General features: G+C 33.5%; 1 long non-coding RNA gene across 1 annotated transcript; it reads left to right on the top strand.

The window, feature by feature from the left end:
- Nucleotides 1–4,622: 4,622 nt before the first annotated feature.
- On the top strand, nt 4,623–5,001 carry LOC122417280 (uncharacterized). Its single transcript, XR_006262259.1, has 3 exons — nt 4,623–4,666; nt 4,744–4,874; nt 4,959–5,001. It is a non-coding gene; the product is annotated as an uncharacterized lncRNA (long non-coding RNA).
- The last annotated feature ends 7,505 nt before the right edge of the window (nt 5,002–12,506 follow it).

Genomic DNA, 12,506 nt, shown 5'->3' with positions numbered 1-12,506 from the left:
ACATTATAATACAATTTACAGATAAACATTTTTTTTTTTGACAAGTATATATAAACTAGTTGTTAAAATGCAAGTGGGTGTGTGTAAATTTTTAAAAAGACTTGGAAGGAAAAAATAAAAATCATTTCACAAGTTAATCTCAAGATGGATAGAATGGCGAGTATGTATGCAATCCATCCGTTGAAAGAACATTGGATGCTGACTACGAACAAACTCGAATCGATTCCTAAGGTTCTGCTCATAAAATATTATAGTAAATTCATTCCGTCATTATGGGAGCGATTACCTGAACATTTGCAAAGTGATAGTGAGGTTCAGTCTTATCAATATTGTCACGATCATTTTAATCCACCATGGGAACGGACTCATATTGATAATCTAGGACCACTACGTCGAGAGTGCGAAAAATGTTTGATCATGGAGCAACTAGTGAATATTTATGCAATTTATCATTTAAGAAATCCTCATGAAATTACGACAGAAGAACTTCTAATTATATCACCATCAACGTTCAAGAAATATTTCAGTGACTTTACGGATGTTCTGTGGGATCGTTTGCCAGAACATTATAAATCTGATAGTGAAATTGTATCATTACGTTATTGCATTAAACATTGGAATGCATCATCAATGGATGACCATATTGACGGTCCAGCACCTCTCCGTCGAAATTGTAAGAAATGCTCTGAACGTGTTTGAACAAGTATGCAGGTGTTTACAACCTTGGTGAAGTCAAAAACGGATGAGCCGAAGGATAGTCGGGGGAGGCTGCATCGATGCGAGCGTTGATCAAGTTTGAACCTGTTTTTCAACGTGGAAAAAAAATGTATAGTAGCGGATGATCAGTTTTGGGGTAGGGATAGATGGAAAAACTACAAATAGCAGAGTCCAGAAGAAAAAATCATCATTCCACATTTTCGTAAAGTTGAGTCAAGACTTGCTCTTTGAAGAAAAATCTCAAAAAAAACTACATCCATAATGGAGTTCGCCGCAATCAACAAAATCATCACCAAGTCAGATCATCTTCCTTCCAAGAAGCTGAAAGAGCTGCAAGTCAACGAGGAATATCTCGTCTCGGACGTGAGGACAGTAAATACCAAATGGGGAAAACGATACGTTGCCGAAATCGGGAATCAATTCACTATATTCCTGCCGCCTCGAGTTGACAAGGCATTCGACCAGAATCCAACGGTATTCGAGAAACTTCTGGAAACAGCTCATTGTGGACAACTCTACATGAAATACCTCGGTGGTGATTGGAACGCAATTGAGTTTTCTCAAAGAGATTGTTAATATTTAATAAAAAACGGAAACAAATTATTCCGCAATATAGAAGGGATATTATTGTGCATCGATAAATGAAAAAAATTGTACATAATGTATATGTTCAAGCTTCCAAAATAACTCTGCAGTTTACATTCGATGCGGGCAATTTTTACTTCCCACTTATTCTTCCAGCGAACGAGTTCCATTCGGAATAAGAACTAACCTATACTATTATTAAAAACATAAAATTAATAATGAATCGCATTTCAACAAACTTTTAACGAGATTCTGCCGTGCCATTTCGTTTTTTTATGATTGATTCTTTATTGAATGTATAGTGATGGGCCGGACAAGTACTTTTAACACATATTTAAACATAATTTGTATCGATCCAATCGACGTCGAATTTTGTGAATAATACCAGAGGATCCTGAAAGTCTGAGAAGAATCGATTTTCTTATAAGTCTCTGCCACCATAGAGTAAGAAATGACTAGCTTGCATGTGATTCTTTCAGATTGGAAAGCTTCTTAGAACAATTCAATAATGTCAAAATTTGGAGTTACTAATAAAATACTTGTCCACCGATTGATATCATAAATTTTAGTGCTGCACGTAATTCAAATGGTAACTTTTTTCAATTCATTAGAAAATACTTGGCCTCGAATTAATATAATAAATTTTAATGCCACACGTAAATTAGATGGAATTTTTTTCAGTTGATTTAGCTGTTCGAATCTCATAAGAAGAATGAGGCATCGCTTTCCAAAATGATTTCACGCGCGATTTTTCGGTTTATTATTTTTTACTTGTTATTTGATTCTTTTGACACTTTAAGAAATAGATGCAGATTAGTTTTTTTTTAACATAACGTTTTTTCAAGATTTGTAAAATTTTTTTCGAATTGTTCTGTATTTTTTTTTATGAAATAATTTTTTTTTACAATTAAAAAAAAATTTTGTTTAAAGTTTTTTTTATGGGTGGAATTATCAGCAAACGAGGGACCATCAATGTACTTGTCCCAACCTTTTTTTTCCCTAGGGGAAGTTTATGTTTTGATATCACGTCTTTTTTCTCAAAAGATCCTTATTTATGTTCAGATGACTATAAGATTTTAGTTTAAATATCTATGAATTGTTTATAATTTTCGGCGTATAACGTTGGTTTTCACGAAAAAAGACCTATTTTTCGTCGATGTTATACTGAAAATATTTCGATAGAGGTTTATTCTTGGACTTTGGTGATTTTTCTCTTTGTCTTCTAATATGTTTCGTCCATTGGGAACTCAAGAGCATGGAGCAATGCGTGTTGCGGGCCGAGATATGATTTTCGGCTGATAACGTTAGGAAAAATAATGGAAAAGAGGAAAGATAGATCAAATTCAAGACACAACAAATCCAACGGAATTGGCCATTTTTAAATGTCGTTTTTGCATTCTGAATCTAGACATTTTCATGTCATCCAAAACGTGTCCCCGATGAAATATATTTCCAAAGTTTGCAAGTGGCCACTGAGATTCATTTATCTACAGTTTGATAGTTGCTGAAAAAAGGCACCCGGAAACATTTATTATGTCAGAACTCAAAGAAGCAAAAAAAACTGAGCGTACTTAATTCAACAGGAGCAACGGAATTCAAAGACGTTTAAAGTATCTGCATTGGTTTTGGAGAAAAACAATTTCAGGAGAATTCAGGAATGAATTTAAAAGTTTAAAAACTCAGAATAAAATAGAAAACGGAAAATTTAGGAATTTAGAAAAGCTGAAGACGTTTGTGATGAATTTTTGAGATTACATGTTACGGTTGGAGTAAAAAATTTAAATGATTGGCACACATGCTGCGACACAAAAATATGAAAGTTTGGAGATATTCGCTTCATACCGCAGTAATACAAACTTCAATAGTATTTAAAAAGAAATACTTTAAAACTTGCTAAACCAAGTTCTATTACTCATTCTCATAATCAAAGATAGGGGGTGATACTTAACACACATATTTATGCACAGAAATTTCAGAGTTCGCAGGTATCTGCTGCGATTCAATGTATCTGCGCAATAAATTTTGAAGACAGCAATTTAAAATCTATCGATAAATGAGCAACTGAAGACTTCTGTGATGAGTTTTTTACTTCATATATATGTTACAGTTAGTTTTAAAAAGTAAAATGAGTGGCACAGTATATCAATTTTATAATTCGCAGATTTTTGCTGTATTTCAATAATCCACATCTATAGTATTATAGAGAAAAGTTGGCAAAAGTCATGATGTTACGTTGAAATGACATAGCGAACATTGTATTCAGAAATTCTGTATGTTCCCATGGATGTTAGCAGGCATCTAGAGTCGCGGCAGCGACTCTGAGACAAGTACATTTATAACAACAACATGACATGACGAGTTGCTGCCAGAGACTCTTTACCGGAGCGATAGCGTTTCCAATTGTTTTCGAAAATTTTCAAAATTTGTTTCTTTAATACTTAATTAACTATAGTATTCCAGAGAATATTATAAGTTAACGTATTTTTTATTTTTTTTTTTCTTTCGATCGCGACCTCTTCGAACTCTGTAGCTTAACGCGTTGAAGAAATATTAATTATTTATTTTTTAATAGCATCAAAAAATGGGTCGGATTTTCGCACACATTTTTGATGTTTATTTGTTTTTTTTTAGTGACAAATCTGGTGCCATAATACATTTTATATACCTATATATTTTTTTTCTGGTGCCATAATACAAGTATATACTTATATATATTTCGTGATATGACGTATGGTGTGTTGTTATAAATGAATGAGGTTATAAAGATCGCGTTTGACAGTTCTCTGTAGTACAAGTATATATCTATATATTTCCGTGATGTAAAAGAAAGATCGCGAATGTAACAGTTTTCACCGACTATTCACCGACTATTTAAAAGCAGGACAATGTTTAGTGAAAATGGTGAAAAAAGTAAAGATGAAAAAAAGCGAAATAGAGGTCGAAATCCAAGATTGTGTTTTCAACAGTTAAAGTTTCATACGCAGAAGACTGCCAGTCAGAAGACCGAAATAAAATTTTGGTTCCTTCCGGATAGAGATTTCTTGAGTTGGTCCGTATTCTGAATTTTTGGATCAACAAAAATTTTTGGATCCGCAAAGAAAATGAAGAAAGATAGAGTGCGGGTGAGTATACTTGCAGGCTCCGGTGACAATGCTTTTAAGTAAGTAGAATAATTTTTCAATATAATAGTAATTTTCTGATTACAAAATCTTTTATCTCCAGTGCTAATGAAATGTGGAAGCGGTCTGTTGCTGTTCCTTTTCATTTTTGGTTGTGAAGACTGTCGCAATGGTCCAAGTCCACGGGTTCCTAAAGTGTCAGAATTTGTTACGGACCAGCAAAAATTTTGTTGTCTGAGATAAAGGTATCAAAATTTGATCCTCAATCAGAATTTAAACCACAAGTTAATAGTAGAGATGAAGATGAAATTGCAATCAACAGCGTTAAAGTTTCATACTTGAAGACTGCCAGTCAGAAGACCGAGATAAAATTTTGGTTCCTTTCGGATAGAGATTTCGTGAGGTTTGGTTCAACGTTGATCTGCAAAGAAAATGAAGAAAGATCAAGTGCGGGTGAGTATACTTGCAGGCTCCGGTGACAATGCTTTTGAGTAAGTAGAATAATTTTTCAATATAATAGTAATTTTCTGATTACAGAATCTTTTATCTCCAGTGCTAATGAAATGTGGAAGCGGTCTGTTGCTGTTCCTTTTCATTTTTGGTTTTGAAGATTGTCGCAATGGTCCAAGCGTACAGGTTCCTAAAGTGTCAGAACTTGTTACGGACCAGCAAATCTGAGATAAAGGTATCAAAATTTGATCCTCAATCAGAATATAAACCACAAGCCCTATAAACTCGTTCAGTTTAATAGTATAGATGAAGATGAAATTGCAATAAAAATTTTTTTTTATTACAGTGGAAGCGGTGTTTCCTGATAAAACTCTTTTGATTCAAATGGACACGGTGTGATTTTTTTCCATGACCTCAGTTTGGTTGATCAACACGGTTTTACAGTCTCAAGCGTTCCATGAAAATATATGGCTCAAAGTCTTGATTGTCCAGATTTCGTGATCTTAAGTGTATGGAGGTATTCCTTGAGCCATGGGCTTCAAATGAGTGGATACTGGGAATGAGATTCTTGGGTCAGACTCGTTGGGAATATGTTAGAACTTTTCAGTTCTGAAAGGTGCGATACTACAGAGAATGAAATTTCGATTCAGGTATATTTATATGCATTTTTTTGTAGTTTTCTATCAAATTGAATGAGAAACGAAGTCATCATTATGTGATTAATTGTATTCTATTTCAGTTAAAAAAAAAAATATTTCTGGATTTTCGCTGTGAGAATTCCGTCCAAACTGCTTGGTCATTTTTCGTGTTGCTCTTGCCAAGACACAACCATTGATTCAAGTGTTTCTCAAGGTAAGTCAGTATCCAAGTTTAACGCTACGAATTAGTCGATGATGGAAATTATTGCAATCATGGTTTGAAACACTTATATAATATATATATATATATATTTACGTTTTTTGCAGTTTTCCTCGTTGTTGCTGATAAGAAGTTACGGACTTGTGGCTTGGTTCATCGTGTTTTTCAGAAACGAGTTTGCTTAATGTATTTTGGTAAAAAATATGGTCCATTTTGAAATTTGCTCTGACTCGTTAATTCAGGAGTCAATAGGGTTGGAGAAGAAATTTATGAGGGCGTTGATGGAATTCTTGATAATTTAGAAAATGGCGCTGAATTTGTAACCGCATAACAGACTATTCGAAAGTGTTGATGATTTTTAATCGAACAAAGTAAAATTTAAGTTGGAAATAAAATATGCGCGCGCATGTTTGTTTGGCTGTATAGTACTTAAAACAACTTTAATGTATAATAAAATGATTTTTCAAAAAAACTAATTCTGCGTAAGTTGGATTTTCAATATCGCGTTATCTGGAATTTTTATTAGCCGTAATTTGATATATTTTTCTCTTTCAATGAGGCAGGGAATTTTTTAAAAAATTTCCAAGGTAGGGAAACTAAAAATCTATTTTATTAATTAAAAATTTTTCCGAATAAACTGATAGGTAATAATTATAATGCAGGAAATTCTATATTCACTTGTGGACAGACTTATGTTGGTCTTTCTCGTGTTACTACCTTAGACGGACTACATTTAATCAATTTCGATCCCCATTCTGTAAAAGCAGATGAGTTAGCTATAAGGGAATACAATCGTCTCAGACAGAAGTTTCGTACAGATCTTGCACTCATAAAGTTTGCCAAACAATGGGCTCCCAAAATTCCAGATTTTGTTTGGGCTATATCCAAAAATGTTATGGAGTGTCAAGCAGCGCCAAGTGAATGGAAAAATATGAGCTCCTGGTCTATTAACGGATTAACCAATACGGATGGTGTTTCGTGTTATGCTAATTCTATTATACAATGTATTTTCAATTGCAAACCTCTTAGGGAAGAATTTTTCAGACTTCGGAGGAGAAAGAAAATCCTATACCTCTTTTACTTCGGTCTTATGTGGAAAGAAATAAATCAGTGAGTTCATGCGTTGTAAGAGAATATGTAGGAGAATCGTTTATTCAAAAAAAAACAGCACGACGTTTCTGAATTTTTCATGGGAATCTGCAAAAAATCTGATTTACTTCGAAATGCTGTAGAACATAAATTGATTATTAAAGTTCGATGTAAAGCTTGTCAATATACGACCACAGATGAACAAGCAAATAATATACTAGTTTTGAGCTTTCCGCGTGTTAAAAAAGCTTTTACTTTACAGGAATTAATCGAACATATATAGTTTGTCTCAGTGGAATCCGATTGAAGGACATCAGTGCAATGCTTATGGCGGAATGGGAACACTCTTAACAAAAACTTCGCTATCAACTGTTCAAGGCGTTTTGATTCTTCAACTTTTAATATTATCTATAGATGAAAAAACTATGAAACTTTCAAAGATTAATTTTAGTATTAAAGGTATTCCATCCGCTGTAGTTACTGTTTGCGGCGAAAAATATAAAGTCAATAGTGCTATTTTCCATCATGATCGAACAGTATTTGAATGGCATTATACGAACATGTTAAGATCTGGTACGTCATGGGTTTTTGCTGATGATGCTAAGGTCGAAAAAAGAAGTTGGCCGAGAAACGCCAAGAATAGTTATGTGTATTTCTTGGAACGAACAAAAAAATGAATTAACGATAATAGTTGTGTCGTAACATGTCCTGTGAATTTTTTTCAAGTTCACAGTGCACAAAAAGTAGTCAAATCAAACCGTGAAAACAGCATGAGTGCTGTAAAAAAATTGGAGACAAGTACATTTATGTTTTATGTAACCTCGACTGAGTAAAACCCGACGTGTTACTCGTGTAGTCCAAAAAATAAATGCACGATGATTTATAAGAAGTTGTTCGATCTATTCTCTGGAAACTTGCTTCAATAATGAGCAATTCATTACTAAAGGTTATAAAAAAAAACTATTTCAAACGTAATGAATAAAAAAAATGAATCTGTTAAATCTTGGTAATGTATGAAAAACATTTGGTTCAAAGGAACAAAAGGTTGTCAAATAAATGCAAAAGGGACGAGTACATCGGATGACGAATAAACAAAATTTTTAACATAATGGTATGTAAAAAAAATTACGAAACCAACTGTGTTTGAATAAAACAATTAAGAAAAGCTTTCACAAATCGTGAAAAAAACATTATATTTAGAAGAAATACAAATCCATAATTATATTGTAAAGGAAAAAAAAATTCAAATAGAACGTGAGAAATTCATTCCTACGGGAAGCATCCGGAACTTGAAAAAGTTCTAGTGAATCAAAAAGTTACCAAAAAATCGCATCAAAGGTAAAAGTCATTTGTTACTCTATGGTGACAGATACTTAGAAGAAAATCGATTCTTCTCAGACTTTCAGGATCCCTTGGTATTCACAATATTCGATGTCGATTTCGTGTCGGTACAAATTATGTTTAAATATGTGCTAAAAGTACTTGTCCGGCCCATCACTTTTCATTCAAATTGCTCATTCAAATAAAAATCAGGGCTCTTTTAGATCTGATGGATCATATGTATGCCTACAGAGGGAATTGAGAAAATTATCTCCAAGAGATTTTAACTTAATTGCATTCAATTTTTCTGTAATATACAAGAAATATTATTGTGTATTGATGAAAAAATACCCTTCGGACGATAAAAATTGTCAAGCTTCCAAATTAACTCTCCAGTTTATATTGAAATTTTCGAGAGGATTCGTCTGTATAATCTCGTTTTTTTTTTATTATCACATACACAATTGCACTTTGTTAAAATCAACATAAAAACATGAGTGAATTGTTGCGAAGAAATAGTTGCCGCCGAGCATATATGAGATGATGTTCGAATTCAAGTGGGCGTGTAACGGCAGCGTCAATACTAGTTCCATAAAAATAATACATTAATTAAGGTCTAGTTTGATTTTTATTTGAATGAGCAATTTGAATGAAAAGTGATGGGCCGGACAAGTACTTTTAGCACATATTTAAACATAATTTGTACCGACACGAAATCGACATCGAATATTGTGAATACCAAGGGATCCTGAAAGTCTGAGAAGAATCGATTTTCTTCTAAGTATCTGTCACCATAGAGTAACAAATGACTTTTACCTTTGATGCGATTTTTTGGTAACTTTTTGATTCACTAGAACTTTTTCAAGTTCCGGATGCTTCCCGTAGGAATGAATTTCTCACGTTCTATTTGAATTTTTTTTTCCTTTACAATATAATTATGGATTTGTATTTCTTCTAAATATAATGTTTTTTTCACGATTTGTGAAAGCTTTTCTTAATTGTTTTATTCAAACACAGTTGGTTTCGTAATTTTTTTTACATACCATTATGTTAAAAATTTTGTTTATTCGTCATCCGATGTACTCGTCCCTTTTGCATTTATTTGACAACCTTTTGTTCCTTTGAACCAAATGTTTTTCATACATTACCAAGATTTAACAGATTCATTTTTTTTATTCATTACGTTTGAAATAGTTTTTTTTTATAACCTTTAGTAATGAATTGCTCATTATTGAAGCAAGTTTCCAGAGAATAGATCGAACAACTTCTTATAAATCATCGTGCATTTATTTTTTGGACTACACGAGTTATATTTGATCGCATCCAAAACGGAGCAACTGTAGACTTATGTCAGTCTCGGAGAGCTCCTTGACTGTCGTGCTTAAGCGTGACAGAGTCCAGTTCTTCTACCCTGGTTATTATCCTGGCGATGAAGAGTATAGTACTTGTCGGAAGGACAAGTGGAACCCTTCATCACTTTATCGCTTTTCCTTATATTGCCTATGACAGCTTGCTCTGCTTGTGAGCAAGCTTTGTTTAAATTCGCCCTCTTACAGCTAATTTATTAACTAAATAATTTGTTGATATCATGATTATTATTAATATGGTTTATTTTGTTCCCAGGTCTATTGGTAGATGGCATCGGCGGTGTCAGTTAGGGCTTTGGCACCGAGTGTGCCGTTACAATATATGAATAAATACAACAAAAACACACAGAACTGTTAGAATGATGTTGTAAACTTTAACCCATTAACGCCTGACTTGACCAAAATTCTTCGCTAGTTTTGGCCTAATATTTTGCATCGAAAAAAAATTCTAAAAATTATTGCATCCATCTTTCCTAATGTTTTCAGATCCGCTCTAACCGAATCCGCGATCAGATTGACATAAAAAACAGTTTAAACAATAGTTTTTTGATGTTTTTCAACCAAAAACGTGAATTTTGCTGGTCTATTTTTTTCAAAACGTCAATTTCACTCCGATAAAACTGTAAAATAATGCTTTGAACTATCCTATCGTGGTCATCGATAGTTGCTCTTGAAACATACGTGGTTGAAAATTTTTTTCCGGTCTCAAAAAATAAATATGGCGGTTGTTTATATGCGACGTCATTCGCGTAACGCGTTACATGTATTTACTCGTCAAGAATGCATCACAGGAAAAAAATCAAAAGTACAAAAGTTGTTTTATTTGTTGAGATCTTTTCAATGATGGTCCCAAAAATGGGGCCCGATAAAATTTTAGGTCCGGTGAGGCCTAAATCACGATTTTTCATAAAAAATACTCAGATTTCATGAAAAGTAAGTTTCCCATTACCCGGAGCTCCCCTGTTGGTGGTCCCAAAATTGGGCCTGATATGAATATTGGGGCCTGTAGGGCCCAAATAATGTTTTATATGCAAATTTTATTCCTATTATCGTAGAACTTGACTTTTCGCATGATTTTTTGTTCTACAACTATGAAATACGAAAAGGTAGTCCATACTTCTCCTAATTCAACATTTTTTAATGCTCTTAGCCGTTGCTGAATGTAACGTTGCCCGGTTTTCACCACGTGGAGGTGAGCATTCGTTGAAAACCTTCGTTTTTTTTGTTGTTTCAAAAAAAAAACACTAATGGTTCTTTTCTTCAAGAGAAAAGTCGGAAAATGATAAGCTAAAATCCAAAAATAGGAAAAAAAAACAAAAAAAAACCAAAAAAACAAAAAAAACGAAGGTTTTCAACGAATGCTCACCTCCACGTGGTGAAAACCGGGCAACGTTACATTCAGCAACGGCTAAGAGCATTCAAAAATGTTGAATTAGGAGAAGTATGGACTACCTTTTCGTATTTCATAGTTGTAGAACAAAAAATCATGCGAAAAGTCAAGTTCTACGATAATAGGAATAAAATTTGCATATAAAACATAATTTGGGCCCTACAGGCCCCAATATTCATATCAGGCCCAATTTTGCGACCACCAACAGGGGAGCTCCGGGTAATGGGAAACTTACTTTTCATGAAATCTGAGTATTTTTTATGAAAAATCGTGATTTGGGCCTCACCGGACCCAAAATTTTATCGGGCCCCATTTTTGGGAACATCATTGAAAAGATCTCAACAAATAAAACAACTTTTGTACTTTTGATTTTTTTCCTGTGATGCATTCTTGACGAGTAAATAAATGTAACGCGTTACGCGAATGAGGTCTCATATAAACAACCGCCATATTTATTTTTTGAGACCGGAAAAAAATTTTCAACCACGTATGTCTCAAAAGCAACTATCGATGACCACGATAGGATAGTTCAAAGCATTATTTTACAGTTTTATCGGAGTGAAATTAACGTTTCGAAAAAAAACAGACCAGCAAAATTCACGTTTTTGGTTGAAAAACATTAAAAAACTATTGTTTAAACTGTTTTTTATGTCATTCTGATCGCGGATTCGGTTAGAGCGGATCTGAAAACATTAGGAAAGATGAATGCAATAATTTTTAGAATTTTTTTTCGATGCAAAATATTAGGCCAAATCTAGCGAAGAATTTTGGGCAAGTCAGGCGTTAATGGGTTAATTGAATAAATGTTTTCTAATTTATTTCTCAGGTTTCCCATATTTTGCTTCATATTCAGTTTGGCTCTGCCCTCTCCGATCCTTGTTTTCACTCCATCGGTTTGCAGCGGATCAATACATATCATTAATTAATTGCCTAATATGTGTCCTATGATTTTCTACTATTTCTTCATGCTGATTGTGGTAACGTGATTCAAGAGGTTTCCAGCTATGATCATCAATCTCACATTTTGTACATCAGATGCTCAAAACAGTTTCTGGTCTTGATATAAGTGTAGTTATTCTTTTTCCACCTGGTCTGTCGAGTAACAAATTTTGAAACTTATTCCAAAAAGTCTTTGGATGCTTTGTTTGCTGATCATATGAAAAGTCGAATCTTTGGAATGCAGTAGGCAAACACAAATTTAGACAACAATACTTATGAAATGACATGTATTTTGAGTATTCCCACTTTGCAAACTAAAAATGTGGAATTATTAGTGAAAAGATTCATTACGCTAAGTCTACAGTTGCTCCGTTTTGGATGCGATCAAATATAATGCTTGCTAACATCCATGGGAACATACAGAATTTCTGAATACAATGTTCGCTATGTCATTTCAACGTAACATCATGACTTTTGCCAACTTATCTCTATAATACTGGGATTATAATAATAATTGGATTATTGAAATACAGCAAAAATCTGCGAATTATGAAATTGATATACTGTGCCACTCATTTTACTTTTTAAAACTAACTGTAACATATATATGAAGTAAAAAACTCATCACAGAAGTCTTCAGTTGCTCATTTATGGATAGATTTTAAATTGCTG

This window comes from Venturia canescens, chromosome 10 (assembly GCF_019457755.1).
Source record: "Venturia canescens isolate UGA chromosome 10, ASM1945775v1, whole genome shotgun sequence".
NCBI lineage: Eukaryota > Metazoa > Arthropoda > Insecta > Hymenoptera > Ichneumonidae > Venturia > Venturia canescens.
Note: the sequence above shows the minus strand (reverse complement) of the source record. Positions and strands in the feature narration are given on the sequence as shown.